This window comes from Lissotriton helveticus, chromosome 9 (assembly GCF_964261635.1).
Source record: "Lissotriton helveticus chromosome 9, aLisHel1.1, whole genome shotgun sequence".
Lineage (NCBI taxonomy): Eukaryota > Metazoa > Chordata > Amphibia > Caudata > Salamandridae > Lissotriton > Lissotriton helveticus.
Genome location: NC_136070.1, coordinates 29,836,546 through 29,850,486, shown reverse-complemented (window position 1 = coordinate 29,850,486; position 13,941 = coordinate 29,836,546). Strand labels below are relative to the sequence as shown.

Here is a 13,941-nt window from a genome sequence, read left to right as displayed (position 1 = left end):
ACATGGTAATATTATCCAGCAAATCTAAGCAGGGTTCTGTTTCCATGATTTGAGGTTTTTAAATCGATTGTCAGTAATCGATGCGGGGTTGAGAAGGTCATACTTCACGTTCCCTTGCCACAACTGTGGAAAGATTGTCAGGAATTTCTTCTTCTTTATAAACGTCTGTTTGGATATGAAGATTTTCCAGGGAAAAGAGTCTCTATTTTTTCTTAGCCTGAATATGCTCGTGCCTCAGCAGACATGCTATCGCTGGTATGGGGTTGTCTAGGATTTTTTAATTCTTAGTTCGAAACCTGTGAGCCCGCTGGCAATTTGAAAGGCTCTGAAAAGGGCATGTTTTAGAGATGAGGAAAAAGCAACGCAAAAAGGTGATCACGTCTCCTTTTTCATCTGTTCAGAATTTCCTATAGATGCATGTTGTCTCTGCACGAGCACTCCTCATGATCAATGATTTTTCTTTGTAGCTGCCATACTTGGTCCCTCCAGTGTGGTTGCAGGTGTAGAAGTATTTCAACTTCCTCAAGTCACTTACTGGGGAGCCCAATCTCTGATAAATGGACCCAAAGTCTGCACTCAGGGACTTCAGTCAGTCTATATGTCCATAGAAAGTGCTAATGTTGGATCCTATTGTAGTAATTTCCTTCTGTATACTTTCCGGAGTTACTTCTGGCATCTTGGCGTACTGTTGCTTGGAACTTGATTTAGTGCAATAGTGGGCAGTGTTAACAATAACTGTCTAGAAGTTCTGTGGGACAACATGGATGAGAGACAAAGGACCTGAGCTTAGTCTTTTATACATTTCCTCATGTATGTCAGGATCAATTAAAGAGGATAACAGTAGTGATAGGATTGTGAACAGGTGGGATTTTTCTAGGGCAGTAGGGAATGAGTGCAGTACAAACAGAATAGCTGTCGTCGCAGGAATGGAGTAGGTAACCAGAATTAGCCAAGGGGCATTCTGTGATTTCTAATATGATAAGATGAGGGCAACATGTACCAACCTTCTTAATAACAGGACTAGCTTACCAGCGCCAGGCCCAATACATCACTCCAATATGTGTGCATGCTCAACTACAAGCTCAGGCAAGACACGGATGATAGGGACAATCTGGTGATGAACACCCTCTGACCAGCCGACAGGGTTATGACTTGTTGCACATTCGCTTGGATCGGGTTTCCCATTGCACCAAAGGGTCCTACTTCATGGTAGCTGTGTATGCACCTGTCAGAGCTTCTGGAGCCAGAGACTGCAGCAGAGCAGCTCTTCATCTGGGAGTTAAGCTGTCGCAACTCTATGCTTTATCACGGTCATACTCCCCAGTGTGAGCTGTCTTCTGGGAGCACCAAGAGAAAGTATTTTGTGTCGGGTAATTCCTAGAGTCGGCTAGACGTCCCCACAGTAAATTTTATAGTGAAGTCCCTATCGTGTTGTCTGCCACCAGATGATGGTGTCTGGCAGAACTGTTGGCCTAGTCTTCGCCTGCTAATGTGTCAATAAATCAGGCACCCTCAAACCTAGGGACAGCCACTGCCAAGCTGCACAGGGGGTGCATACTTCACCGACTTCAGAGGCAGCTCCATGGCCCTTCACTATATGGAGTAAGCTGAACCAAGGGTACCTCTAGATTGGCAATTGCTGATTTTTCATCAGGGAAGTTCAAGCCTTGGTCAAGTCTGCATCAACAATACTTTTAATTAAATTCAAAGCATTTCTAAAAAGTGTGACTACCTGACTGGTTTCCCAGTACCGCCAGGCGTCTATGACGTTATGGTTACACAAACAAGTATGCTATACGATGTTTCCTGAATCTGAGTAAATGGTCATTCTGCCTAAGACCTGACGGTAGGGAATACCATAATTTGGGGATGAAGTATACTAATGAGCACCCCCTACACTTGGCCTTTTTCACCCTTGGGATGACTAGCAAATTTAAGCTCCTAAATCTTAAATCTCTTGTGGGATAAATCAAATGTTGTATAATTTGTGGCCCCTTCTTATGCAATGCATGGTGGGCCAGGCACAACGCTTTACATTGAATTCTTTTTTTGTATTGGCAGTCAATGTAGCATGGCTAGTGCAGGCAAAGCTGTCTGATGCTTTGGGATTACCAGAAGAATCCGGGCAGCCGTGTTTTGCATCACTAGGAGTTTCTTAATCACGGACTTTGGACAACCTAAAGATAGGGAGGTCCCATAGTCTCGCCATGATAGTACCAAGCCTTGTACAACCACTCAGGGGTGTGGAATTTAATAGAATATCTGCTTGTCCATGGGACAGGTTGCTTCATAAATCTGCTTGCGCTGTAAAAAGAAATTCACTTGTCCTTTTGGTGCCAGGTAGTGTGGCGACTAATTATGGCAACAATGTCATTCTCCCGAGTTCTCTCATTATGCCAGGGTTCATGCTATAGTAGGGTTTGAATACTAGTCACTCCCTTATTTTGCAACCTTCCCACAGATCTACATACTGGGGCTGGAGGTAGTGATAAGCAGTATTTCAAGTGTTGGAATGTCCTATTGAATCTGGCAAACCTACTAACTTGCATGTTTTGGGTCTTCTCTAATCTTTTCCTATACTGAGGTGTTGTGTAGTTCCCATTAATCAGTAGGACCAGCATGTTTAAGGACAAACAACTCTGGGTGAGGTGCTTAGACTGATTCCAGGCACCCTGCAATATAAGTTGGCCTAGAGATCAGCTGGCTCACAGTGCCGCCATAAGCCCCTCTAAACTAAACAGGGAGCGAATGGCTTCTGGCAACCAATGAACATGACAGCCCTGACCCCTCAGGGATAGTGATAACAGATCTAGAACCCTTTTGCTCAGTCACTCGTGTTCGCAGAGAAATATGCGCAGCAGACACAATGGGCCTTTTTCTATATACTTATTGAAGCAACGTTATTCTTGTATAGAATACGCGTGATGTGATAATCAGTAGACAGAAGCATATGAAAGTAATTACAAGGACCAAATAGTGAATATACAGCTATAGTTATACCATGGTGCTATAACAGTGTATATATGCAGGCATATAAGACAAGGTGGTAATCTGGCGTACTCCTACTATGAAATCCCTACTCTATGTGAGTCTAGAGTGTGTGTGTGTGTCTAGAGCCAAGAAAAACCCCACAGGATGATCCAACCCCCATGACCTGCTGGGCAAGAATGTAGGACGCCGTCCTGGTCACAAACTGGACACCCCTCAGGGAAATGTCAGGCAGCTGCTTGGCGAAGCCTCAGCATGCAGGGACCATTGACGTCAGCTGAAGTGTCTCCTCTGCTAACGCCCGGAAATGCTAATGCATTTATAATAAAAAGCATCCCTGCAATGTATATGTAGATTAGCACTGTTATGGATATGAATATAGCTCTGTCGCCCCATGGATGAAGATAGAACGACATTTGTACAGCGTGCGTAAAGGCCTTGTACTTGGTGTTCAAGGTATCATGATAATGTTGCGTAAAGCAAAATGTGTAACCAAAGCAGTTTTAGAGAAACTGATCCAACATTGTCCAGCAGGCAAATATGGGCAAAAGGTCACAGTAAAATGTTACTGTGCATAGGAGGACAATGTAAGAAAATGTGCAGCGTTGCTACATGGGCCTAACCCGTGCACATAACACCCACTCCTTGTACTAAGGGTCGACCTAAAAGCTATGTAAAAACAGCAGGCCAAATAAAACTATAAAAATGATAAAATCTAAAACTACTGTAAAATTGCCAAAAGGCACTAAATGGTTGCCACCAAACAAAATAGACAATTGTTTGTGTTTTCTGAGTGGCAGTTGCAAAACTGCTGTTGCCAGCAAGCACAGACTATGTTCTTAGAGGCTCACCTCAATGCAAGTTTATAGAGCAAACGTGGCTCCAACCACTACCCACAGCAGTTGACGAGGGAGGGCCTACATCCTCTAAGCGTACCGCACAGAGCTGGTATCCAATTCACTAGGAACCAAAGCATATGAGGGTGGTTTGAAGAGTGCATTCAGCAGCAAATGAATAGACTGGGTACAGCTGTACCCATAGACCTTCGAAGAGTCCATCAGTACCTCAATGGCCAATGGCACAACCAACTGCGATCCGAGGCAGACATCCAGTACGCATTCATGCCTGCAAAGCAGGCAGCGGAATACAGGTTGTACGCAGCGAGGCCAAACCGGCCTGAATGATAAGAACCAATACTTATTCAGTTCTTGAAGCAGAGGTGTGCCGAAGCGGTGTATCATGCGCTCACAGGTTTGCAGCACAGGCAGTGCTGTTTCAATTCCGGTTTGTACTGGGACCTACATTACGGAGCTGGAAAATTAAAATAAGAATCCCTGCTACAAGCAGTAGGACGAGCCGAAGATATTCAAAAACGCTTCCTAGTATGGAGTGTATGAAAGGATGTTATAACTCCCAAAAATGTCAGAAAGGTGCTAACCAATCAAGAGCCAATACATTTTAAAAAGTGCGCTGTTCCCTTTGTATCAGACATGTTAAAGATACAGTGGACCAGTCCCCCAAAAAGCAGTGGGAGGTTAGTATGAAGTAGCATCTATCTCAGATGAAGACCTCGCAACCTGGAGCTCAAACGTTTCTTTGGCGGATGTTAAGGTCACATTCATTTGAAAAGGCATGGCTTTCAGTTTGCTCAGAGAATGAAAGCGTATGTCTGAAACATTTATCGAAGGCCACAGTATTGCCTCCCTAACTTTGCAGGCTGGTTGAAACAAGATTTGAGGGCAACAAGTAACTACGGAATTAACTTTCACAAGATAAGCAATGCATTGTTCCATTCTGCAGCAGCCTTGATCATTCGGCATAAAAAAAATCACATTAGAGAGCAGTTTGAAAATCGGACGATTCACGACAGCCGGAGAACCCTTCAGATAACAGGACAAATTCGCAACCGACACACTACAAGCCTGTGCAGTGAGAAGACCTTGCATACTAAGTCCTGCTTAAAGCACTTTCACAATCAGAAACGCTGAGAAAAACCTCTGTGTCCCCATTCCTGAATCTGAACTTGAAAAGTAATTCCCAGTATTCATGCACAAATCCTTCCCCTAACGCTTCATACCTGCCTACCTGGTGATGTTGTAGACAATATTGGAACTGGAATGCCGTGACTGGTAGGGTAATGTATCAAGGATTTTCCAATCCGTGGAAGGCTTTTCGGCAATGGTGAAAGGTAATGGGTCTAATTTTTAACGTGCACCATGGTATACTTGCATCTGTATGTGCCATTAATATCTGTCGCTCAGTTAGATCATATGAACAGATTAGTGGTGAAAATATAACGCCACAGCATGTGTCCAGAACGTAAGGTTTGCAGTGTTCAGCTTAATAACACGATGGCCCGAAGTTGTGACTGTCTGTGTTGTAAAATAGATATGTCCTGCTGCATTATGTCAATTGCAGATGATACTATGTTGCGCAGTGAATATATCCTAGAGGATTATGTGGTCCTGCCATTGTCGACCACTTCCAAAGCCATTTCTAGAGTAATACTATAAATCGTGTGCAACATGTCAGCAGCTTCCTGTGTAAAAACTTTACACAGTTCATTGTATATGGCATACACGAAGTGCTTTTGACGTGGGTTCCGGGGACCTAACAAGAAATACATGATACAGGTCATCTGAAAGAAGGGATAAATGTTTTACCTGAGACAGTGTTGAAGTCTTTAGCCAATCAAGGAATAACTTCCCTGTGAGAAGTTGGCCTGGTATATGATGTTCACTATTCTAGTGATCACCTTGCACCAGTCCAAACAACCCTTATGGTGATGGTGGGTGTAAGTCAACCTTATAGACCAGCTATCCTAGTGGTAGCGTGGACAGAACAGTCTTAGGCTAAAAGACTCTAGTGGGCGTGTAAAGCCAGCTGTTTTACCATATGCAACCCCTTGAATATCAAATGAAAGGCCACCACACAGGATATATATAAAATATATATGTATTTATTTCTAACACACTCCTCTGAACTTTTTATGAGGTCAGAGGCCAAAGCACATAACAAGACACTTAGTTATTATACGTTAAGTTGCACAATTTACGGTTAGGCCCTAGGGGCGAAGCAAACCATATATTAAGAAAGTGGTATAAGTACCACGTCACGAGCAAAAGAAAGGCCTAGGGTCCAGGGAATCGCTGGGGCTACACTGTCTTAACAATAGTTTATAAGTAGGAGGCCCACAGGCGGCGCGTGCAGTGTCTCTACACACACGCGGGATTCAATGCAAAGTCAATGGGAACTTAGAAGTTAGATTTAGAAGGATTTAGGACACTTCCGGTTTGGCTAGGAGGAAACAAATAGAGACTTAGACACTTGGATAGTGTTAGACCTGGCACCTTGGCGTGAGTTTCCCTTCCACTTTTTGCTGATGTGCCTCAGATGTTTTTGCTGGTGTCCACCGCTCAGGGCACTGCGCCACGGCCAATCCGTGCCGCAGTGCAAGTGCTCCCTATGTAAAGTGTAACTGTGATTGATATTCCTGATTGGTTCATTGGATTTACTATCAGTCCCCAGTAAAGTGCACCAGGAGTGCCAGGGCTTGGAAATGCCAATACTGCTAGTGGGCCTGCAGCGCTGGTTGCGCCACCCACAGAAGCAGCCTTAAAGTGTGTCTAGGGTCTGCCATTGCAGAACCTGCGTGCAGTCTGGTACTGTCATGCTGGCTGGGCAAGTGCAAACACTTGCCAGCCCCTAAACCTTCCCTTAACTTCATATTAGTCACCCCTATGGTAGGCCCAAGGGCAGGGTGCATTGTAAGTGCAAGTTAGGACATGCTCTGATGAGTGTGGCATGTCCTAATAGTGAATTACAGCCACATTCGTTTTTCACTATGGTAAGGCTACCTGTCCCCTTTAGGCCAGATGGGCTGCTGGAATTATTACACTCTATAATCCCAGCAGGCTCAGGGAACATGGTAGAAATTAATGTTTAGTATGCCTGAACTCAGAATATTAAAATACTTCTTTTAGTAAAGTTTATTTTAATATCCTGTGTTTGCAAATGCTACTTTTAGAAAGTTAGCATTTGCTTGCCTAACCATTTCAGCCCGCCTCTGCTGGTATGTGTATCTGACTGTCTGGGATGTGTGAGTGACAGGGCTGGGGGATGACAGGTGGTGAATGCAAGGATTACACCTTAGTGGGAGGTAGGAGTGCCCCTGGACTTTTAATCGGGCTGTGCTCTGCCACCACAATGCTGGCTCCGCCCCCCTGGGGAGCGACTGATGACTCAGCCGGCACCTGGCCCAGGATGGGCGAAACACTGTCATCAAGGTACTCCTGGCTGCCCCTGTCCACACAATGCTGGCTCCACCTCCCTGTGGAGCGTCTGATGTGCCTGCCCCTCACACTGAAAGAAGAAGCCAGAACACACCAACAAAGTACTCAGAGACTGAATGAGGTTATGCAGAGGCCCCCCCTGGCCTGCAAGAACAAAGGAAATGTGGTATAAAAGTAGGAGCCCTGCTCCTTGTAAATTAGATCCTGCTTGTGAATCAAGACGACCCCTCTGCCTGAGGAGAAGGAACCAAGGAAGCTGAAGGAGAGAGACTGTGCCTATCCTGGGGGACTGGCCTGCAGTGGGAACCTTGCTGCCAAAGGAGAGGAAGAAATCCTGAAAGAATTTGCTTTTTACTTTCTACAAACTCTTGTGCTTACTCGCTGATCTCCAAGAGCCTGGAAGTGAGCTGGCCCCCCGACCTGAGCCCCAAGACCATTGGGCTCTTCCCCCTCCTTCGATCCAAGCTGCTGGGCTTGCTGAGTTCGTGCCCCGCTGAAGGCCGTCATTTGTGTGCACCCCGAGGATTGTCCGCTTTTCAGTGCGTGGAGCCGTGCCGTGGCCGCCCTGACCCGTGTGCCGTCGCTGATCGCAGCCGCCGCCACACCGTGTCCCCAGGGGCCGCCCCGCACCCTGCCTCCCCCCATCTCTGAGGACAAAGTGCACCGCCGCCTATCAGCTCCCCCACGAGCTCCCGGAACCCGAGTGAGCAGATAGTACGGTGCGTGCCCTTGAGCGTTTGCTCCGCACCGTACCTGGCCATTGAGGCTGCGCCGCACCAGCTGACCTGCCGGTACAAGTTGTGCCCACTGCTGGGTGCCACCGCGCCGCCTCCCCTTCTTGCCTGCTCCTCCCCGGTATCAGGGCAGTGCCACAATGCACGTGAAGTGTAGTGACCCGCCCCTCACCAGAGGGAATCCCCGAGGCTGCACCACAGTGAGAGGAGCTGCCCTGTACAAAGGAGTACGGGCCGCTCTAAAGTGCACTTCCCCACCGAAGGATTTCCCTGCAAGCTTCGAATCGAAGACGCCAGGACACAGACAGCGCCCTTGACAGCTCGCAGAGCCCCTCGGAGGCCCCGCTCCAGCACCGCACCTCCTAACGCCGTCACAAGCCGAGCCCCCCCTCAAGGCGCCCTGCTGAGCCTGTCCCGGTCCACAGCTGTTCCCCGCATTGTCCGCGGCAACCCCCCCCCCCTTTTTCAAGGTACTGTAATGTGTGCGTTCAAGGGGCAAGTCGAGGACTCGAAGGTCCGCCCCTCTGGGAATCCCTTGCTGGCTGTTAACCCCTTACAGGGCCTGATAAGCTGCTGATGCCCCAGTACATGAAGCGCACAGAGCAGCGCCTTGAAGCAAAGCCTCTTTTGAGTTAAGAATCTGACCCAAAGCAACTTCTAATCAAGAATTATGTCGCAATCGCTTTTGAGGGCATTTAAACCTGCCCCCTTTTTTTAGGAAAGACGCTTGGCTGACAGAGCATTGTTTTAAGGAGATCTGAAACCACAAATGTCTCCTTTGCTGATTTAAAGACGCTTTGCTGAAGGGACCTGTATTTTGAAGTAACACTTGAAGTGAAGCATTGAAACAGCCAAGAAAAGTATCCATTCCAAGCCCAACAAAAAGTATTGTGTGCATCCTAATTTAATGTTATTTAAGGTCTTGTGATAAGTCTACAAAACTGCTATCTTTTACATAAAGTCTACGTATTTTTATATAAATACAGCCTGGTGTCCATTTGTGGGGGGATCAGTGTTATTTATTGTATGTGATTGTGAATGCTTAACTAATCCGCCCTGAGGACTAGCCTTGACTGCTCGCGCCACGCAACCTAGAGGGTGAGCAGGGGTTATTCTTAAAGGGTAGTTCCCTAGCCCTGACCAGAGGAGAGGGTCCCTGTTTGTCACAAGTGCATACTTGCGCCAACCAGAGACCCCCAATTCTAACATTGGACGCAGCGGTGAGGATTTCGAATTTGCATTCATAATTTATATACAGTAAATTATTGATCACCACATAGTGAGAGCAGACCTATAATATAGCCACATACTGTTGAATTCGTTTTCTATTTTTGGGATTGCTGAGGAATCTCCATTTTGTTTTTGTGAATCATGCCTGGCTCAAAGTCTGGAGGAAAGGCAGCATCCATAGCATCTGGTGGAAGTGGAATAGAAGAGGTAGAGTGGGAAGAAGAGAGGCTAGAAAGCTACACAGTACAACAACTGAAGGGCTTCTGTGAAAAATTTGGAGTCTCCAGAACTGGATTTAGAAATAAACCTCAATACCTAACGGCGCTGAGGGCCTGGATTGAGTCACTGGATTCAAGATAGCCTGGCTGATGAGGATTATGAATCCTAAACCGGTCCCAGGATGCTTGTTTCCGGTCCATGGAAGACATGGCTTGGCAGTTTGGGCTGTACTGTTCCCATGAGGCACAGGGTCAGACTGATTTGCATATAGCCATGTCTGAAATGGGGTGGCTGAGTGGGCTAAAGAATGGTGGTGGATTAAACCCAGATCAGTTGACTGGGGGTGAGTGTTTGATTTGCTCAAGTGCTCCGTCCATCATCCCCTTTTGTATCGCTTTGTTCGCCCTAAGTGTGGCAGGGTATGCTCAGACGTGAGTCCCTTGCTCACTTGGCCACTGGATTCAAGACAGCCTGGCTGATGAGGATTATGAATCCGAAACCGGTCCCAGAATGCTTGTTTCCGGTCCATGGAAGACATGGCTTGACAGTTCGGGCTGTACTGTTCCCATGAGGCACAGGGTCAGACTGATTTGCATATAGCCATGTCTGAAATGGGGTGGCTGAGTGGGCTAAAGAATGGTGGTGGATTAAACCCAGATCAGTTGACTGGGGGTGAGTGTTTGATTTGCTCAAGCGCTCCGTCCATCATCCCCTTTTGTATCGCTTTGGATTGAGTCAAGGGCACCTGGGAATGGGGGGGAAATGGTACCCCCAGAAAACGGATTTTGAAAAAGGGGGGTGGTGATGGACAGAGTTTCTGAATGATGCAGAATACTCTTACCAAGTCAAGAGATCATGGTTTTAATCCATCACCGTTTTTTAGCTCACTGCACCATCCCAGCTCAGAACCTGGCTATATGCAAATTAGTCTGTTCCTGTCCCAGTGCATGATGGGAACAGGGCAAAACAAACTACCAAGCCAATTCTTATACTGGGAAGGAAACAAGCTCCCGGGGACCGGTTTCCATGGCCGTTTTACCCCCAGAAAACGGCCATGGAGTTGGCGCAGTCCTGTCGCCAGAGGTGCTGGCAGACAGGGCAGCAACCAGGGCACATGAAGTGGAGATGGCAAAACTTAATGGACAGATGGAGCAACAAAGATTGGCAATAGAGGAGAAAAAAATCCTGTTGGAACATGAAGTGAAATTGAAGGAGTTGGAGCTGAAAGCGAAAAGTTTGGACACAACTCCTTCTGGTGGCAGCACAAAGCCGGTGCAGGTAGAGTCCAGGGTGTACATACCCAAAGATGTGGTTAAGGAGTTCTTTAAGGAGGATGACATAGGACAGTGGTTTAGGGCATATGAGGTAGCCATGTCCTCCCACCGGGTCCCTGACAAGGATTGGGGAGCGGGGTTGTGGGGGAGGTTCCTTAGCGAAGGGCGGGACACCCTGCTAGATTTGCCCACTGAAGAGCAGAAGTCCTATCCGCGCATGAAAGAGGCCTTAATGACCAGGTATGGGCTTACCCCTGAAATGTACAGACAGAGGTTCAGGGGGTATGGAAAGCGTCCTGGGAACACATATGTGGAGTATGTGACCGGTTTTTGCAGAGCACTGGATGGTTGGGTGACGGGTAGCAAAGTGAATGATTTTCAGGGGCTTTTTGATTTAATTGCATGGGAGCACTTGTCTGAAAATTGTTTTCCTGAGCTACGCCAGCACTAGATTGATCGCAAGCTGTCCAACCCGAGGAAGCTTGCTGAGGAGGCGGACCGCTGGCTCAGCACCAGGGTCCACAAGGGTCCAGTGGGAGACTCAGCCAAGGGTGGGCAGGGTCCCCAGCAGAAGAGTGGGGGGACAGGGGTAAACAGAGAGGGTTCCAGCGAGGCCCCCAAAGTAATCCCCAAGGGAACCAGCAGCGAGGTTCTCAGCCTCCCCCACCCCCGAAGCAGACTGGGGCCCCGACAGGTAGGCCTGTTCCAAAGGGGCCCTTCAATTGTTACAAGTGTGGTGACCCGGGGCACATTGCCAGTGACCCCAAGTGTCGCCTGTTTGGTAAACCAGCACCCACGGGTGCTCCACCCCGGCAAGTAACTAGCGTTAACTTGGGAGAAGAAGTAGTGTCTCAGGGGGTGGAGATCCTGTCCAGATGACCCTAGTCTCGCTAGGAGACAGTGAGATGGTCCCTGAGAACTACCTGTCCTCTAACACTAAGAAATATGGGCAGGTGGTGACCATCAATGGTAAGAAAGCTGAGGCTCTTAGAGATACAGGAGCAAGTGTGACTGCAGTGAGGCAGCACCTGGTGTCTCAAGAGCAGGTTGTACCCCATGTCTACTGTAGGGTTATCAATGCTGATAATTCAGAGAGTCAGTGTCCGATGGCTCAAGTTCCCTTCGAGTGGGGGGGGGGGGGGGGGGTCTCTGGTACTCTGCAGGTCTGTGTGAGGAAAGCTATGCCTGTAGACTGTTTGCTGGGGAATGACTTGGAGGACTCCCCTTGGGGAAAGGTGGAGAAGACGACTCACCTGAGGATGGTGGGTCTACCTGACTGGGCGTGCGTGACCACACGGTCAATGGCAGCCAGTAGGGGTGCTCAAGAGATCCTGGGACCTGAAGGAGAGGCCCTGGAACCGGCCTTAGGGAGAAGGCGCAGGGGGCGCGGGAAACCGGCCCCTGAAGTTCCCACGGTCCAGCAAGAAGCAGACCTTGAGGGGGATGCCCTGGAGCCTACAGGGGAACAGATTGCTGAACTGGGGGACCTGCCTGAGCTGACCCATTGGCAGCAAGAAGGAGGCCCCTCCAGGGAGGAATTCTGCAGGGAGCAGAAAGAATGCCCTTCTCTCGTGGGTATGCGGCAGCAGGCTGCAGACCAGGCCAATGGTGTTCAGGCCAAGACACATTATGTGAACTGGGAGAATGACCTCCTGTATTCAGAGCCTAGGGCTGCTGAGCCTGGGTCAGCCTGTGTGCTGGTGGTACCCCAGAAGTTCAGAGCCTTCCTACTGGGGCTGGCTCATGATGTGCCGTTAGCAGGACATTTGGGGACGGACAAGACCTATGACAGGCTTGTCACCCACTTTTATTGGCCCCAAATGCACAGGAGCTCAGATGCTCATTGTAGATCTTGTCAGACTTGCCAGGCAAGTGGTAAGAGCGGGGGGAAGCACAAGGCTCCTCTGCAACCTTTCCCCGTGGTCAGTACCCCATTCCAGCGAGTGGGTATTGACATTGTTGGGCCTCTGGACCCCAAGACAGCCATGGGCAACAGGTTCATCCTGGTCTTGGTGGACCATGCCACCCGGCACCCTGAAGCCATCCCTCTGAGGACAGTGACGGCCCCCGTGGTGGGACGTGCACTGATGGGAATTTTCTCACGAGTAGGATTCCCTCTAGAGGTGGTGAGCGACAGGGGCACCAATTTCATATCCAAGTATATGACATCCCTTTGGCAAGAGTGTGGTGTAACTTACAAATTCACCACCCCTTACCATCCCCAAGGAAATGGGTTGGTTGAGGGATTCAACCGAACCCTAAAAGGCATGATCATGGGCCTGGAAGGTCCAATGAGGCGTAAGTGGGACGTCCTCTTGCCATGGTTTCTCTTTGCATACCGTGAGGTGCCACAGAAGTCCCTAGGGTTCAGCCCCTTTGAACTACTGTATGGTCACCAGGTGAGAGGACCTCTGAGTTTGGTGAAGGAAGGCTGGGAGCAATCTCCCAGGAAACCTCCCCAGAATGTATACAGTTACATGCTGGCCTTCAGAAACCAAACCCGGCGATTCAGGCAACTTGCTGAGGCAAATCTGGAAGCCAGCCAGGAAGAGATGAAGCGGTGGTGCGACCAGAATGCCACTCTGGTGGAGCTTCAACCTGGACAAAAGGTGTGGGTCTTGGCCCCAGTGGAGCCTTGTGCACTTCAGGATAAGTGGACAGGTCCATTTGAGGTTGTGGAGCGCAAGAGTCCGGTAACCTACTTGGTGGACATGCAGTCTCCCAGGAACCCTTTGAGGGTCCTACATGTTAACCGCCTTAAGCCCCACTTGGAGAGGTCCGAAGTGGGCATGTTGTTGGCAACTGATGATGGAATGGAGGAGGAGTCTGAGCCTCTTCCTGACCTCTTGGTAGCCTCTGAGAAAGATGGGTCAGTGGATGGAGTTAACCTCTCACCCACCCTGACGCCTGAGCAACAGGAAGACTGCCGCCAACTGCTGGGGCAGTTTCCAGATCTGTTCTCCCTGGTTCCTGGTGTCACAGATTGGTGCGTCCATGATGTGGACACAGGAGACAGCTTACCTGTGAGGCATGAGGCATAAGGCCTACAGAGTGACTGACAGGGTCAGGGCCTGCATCAAGGAGGAGGTCTCCAAAATGCTTGCTCTTAGGGTGGTTGAATCCTCCAGCAGTCCTTGGTCCAGCCCCGTGGTCTTGGTCCCAAAGGCTGCTGCGCCGGGAGCCACACCTGAACTCCGGTTCTGT

At 48.8% G+C, this 13,941-nt stretch overlaps 1 protein-coding gene across 3 annotated transcripts in view; it reads right to left on the bottom strand.

The window, feature by feature from the left end:
* STRN3 (striatin 3) overlaps positions 1-13,941 on the bottom strand; it is a 984,550-nt gene that overhangs the window by 51,120 nt on the left and 919,489 nt on the right. The gene's annotated exons all lie outside the window — the stretch shown is intronic.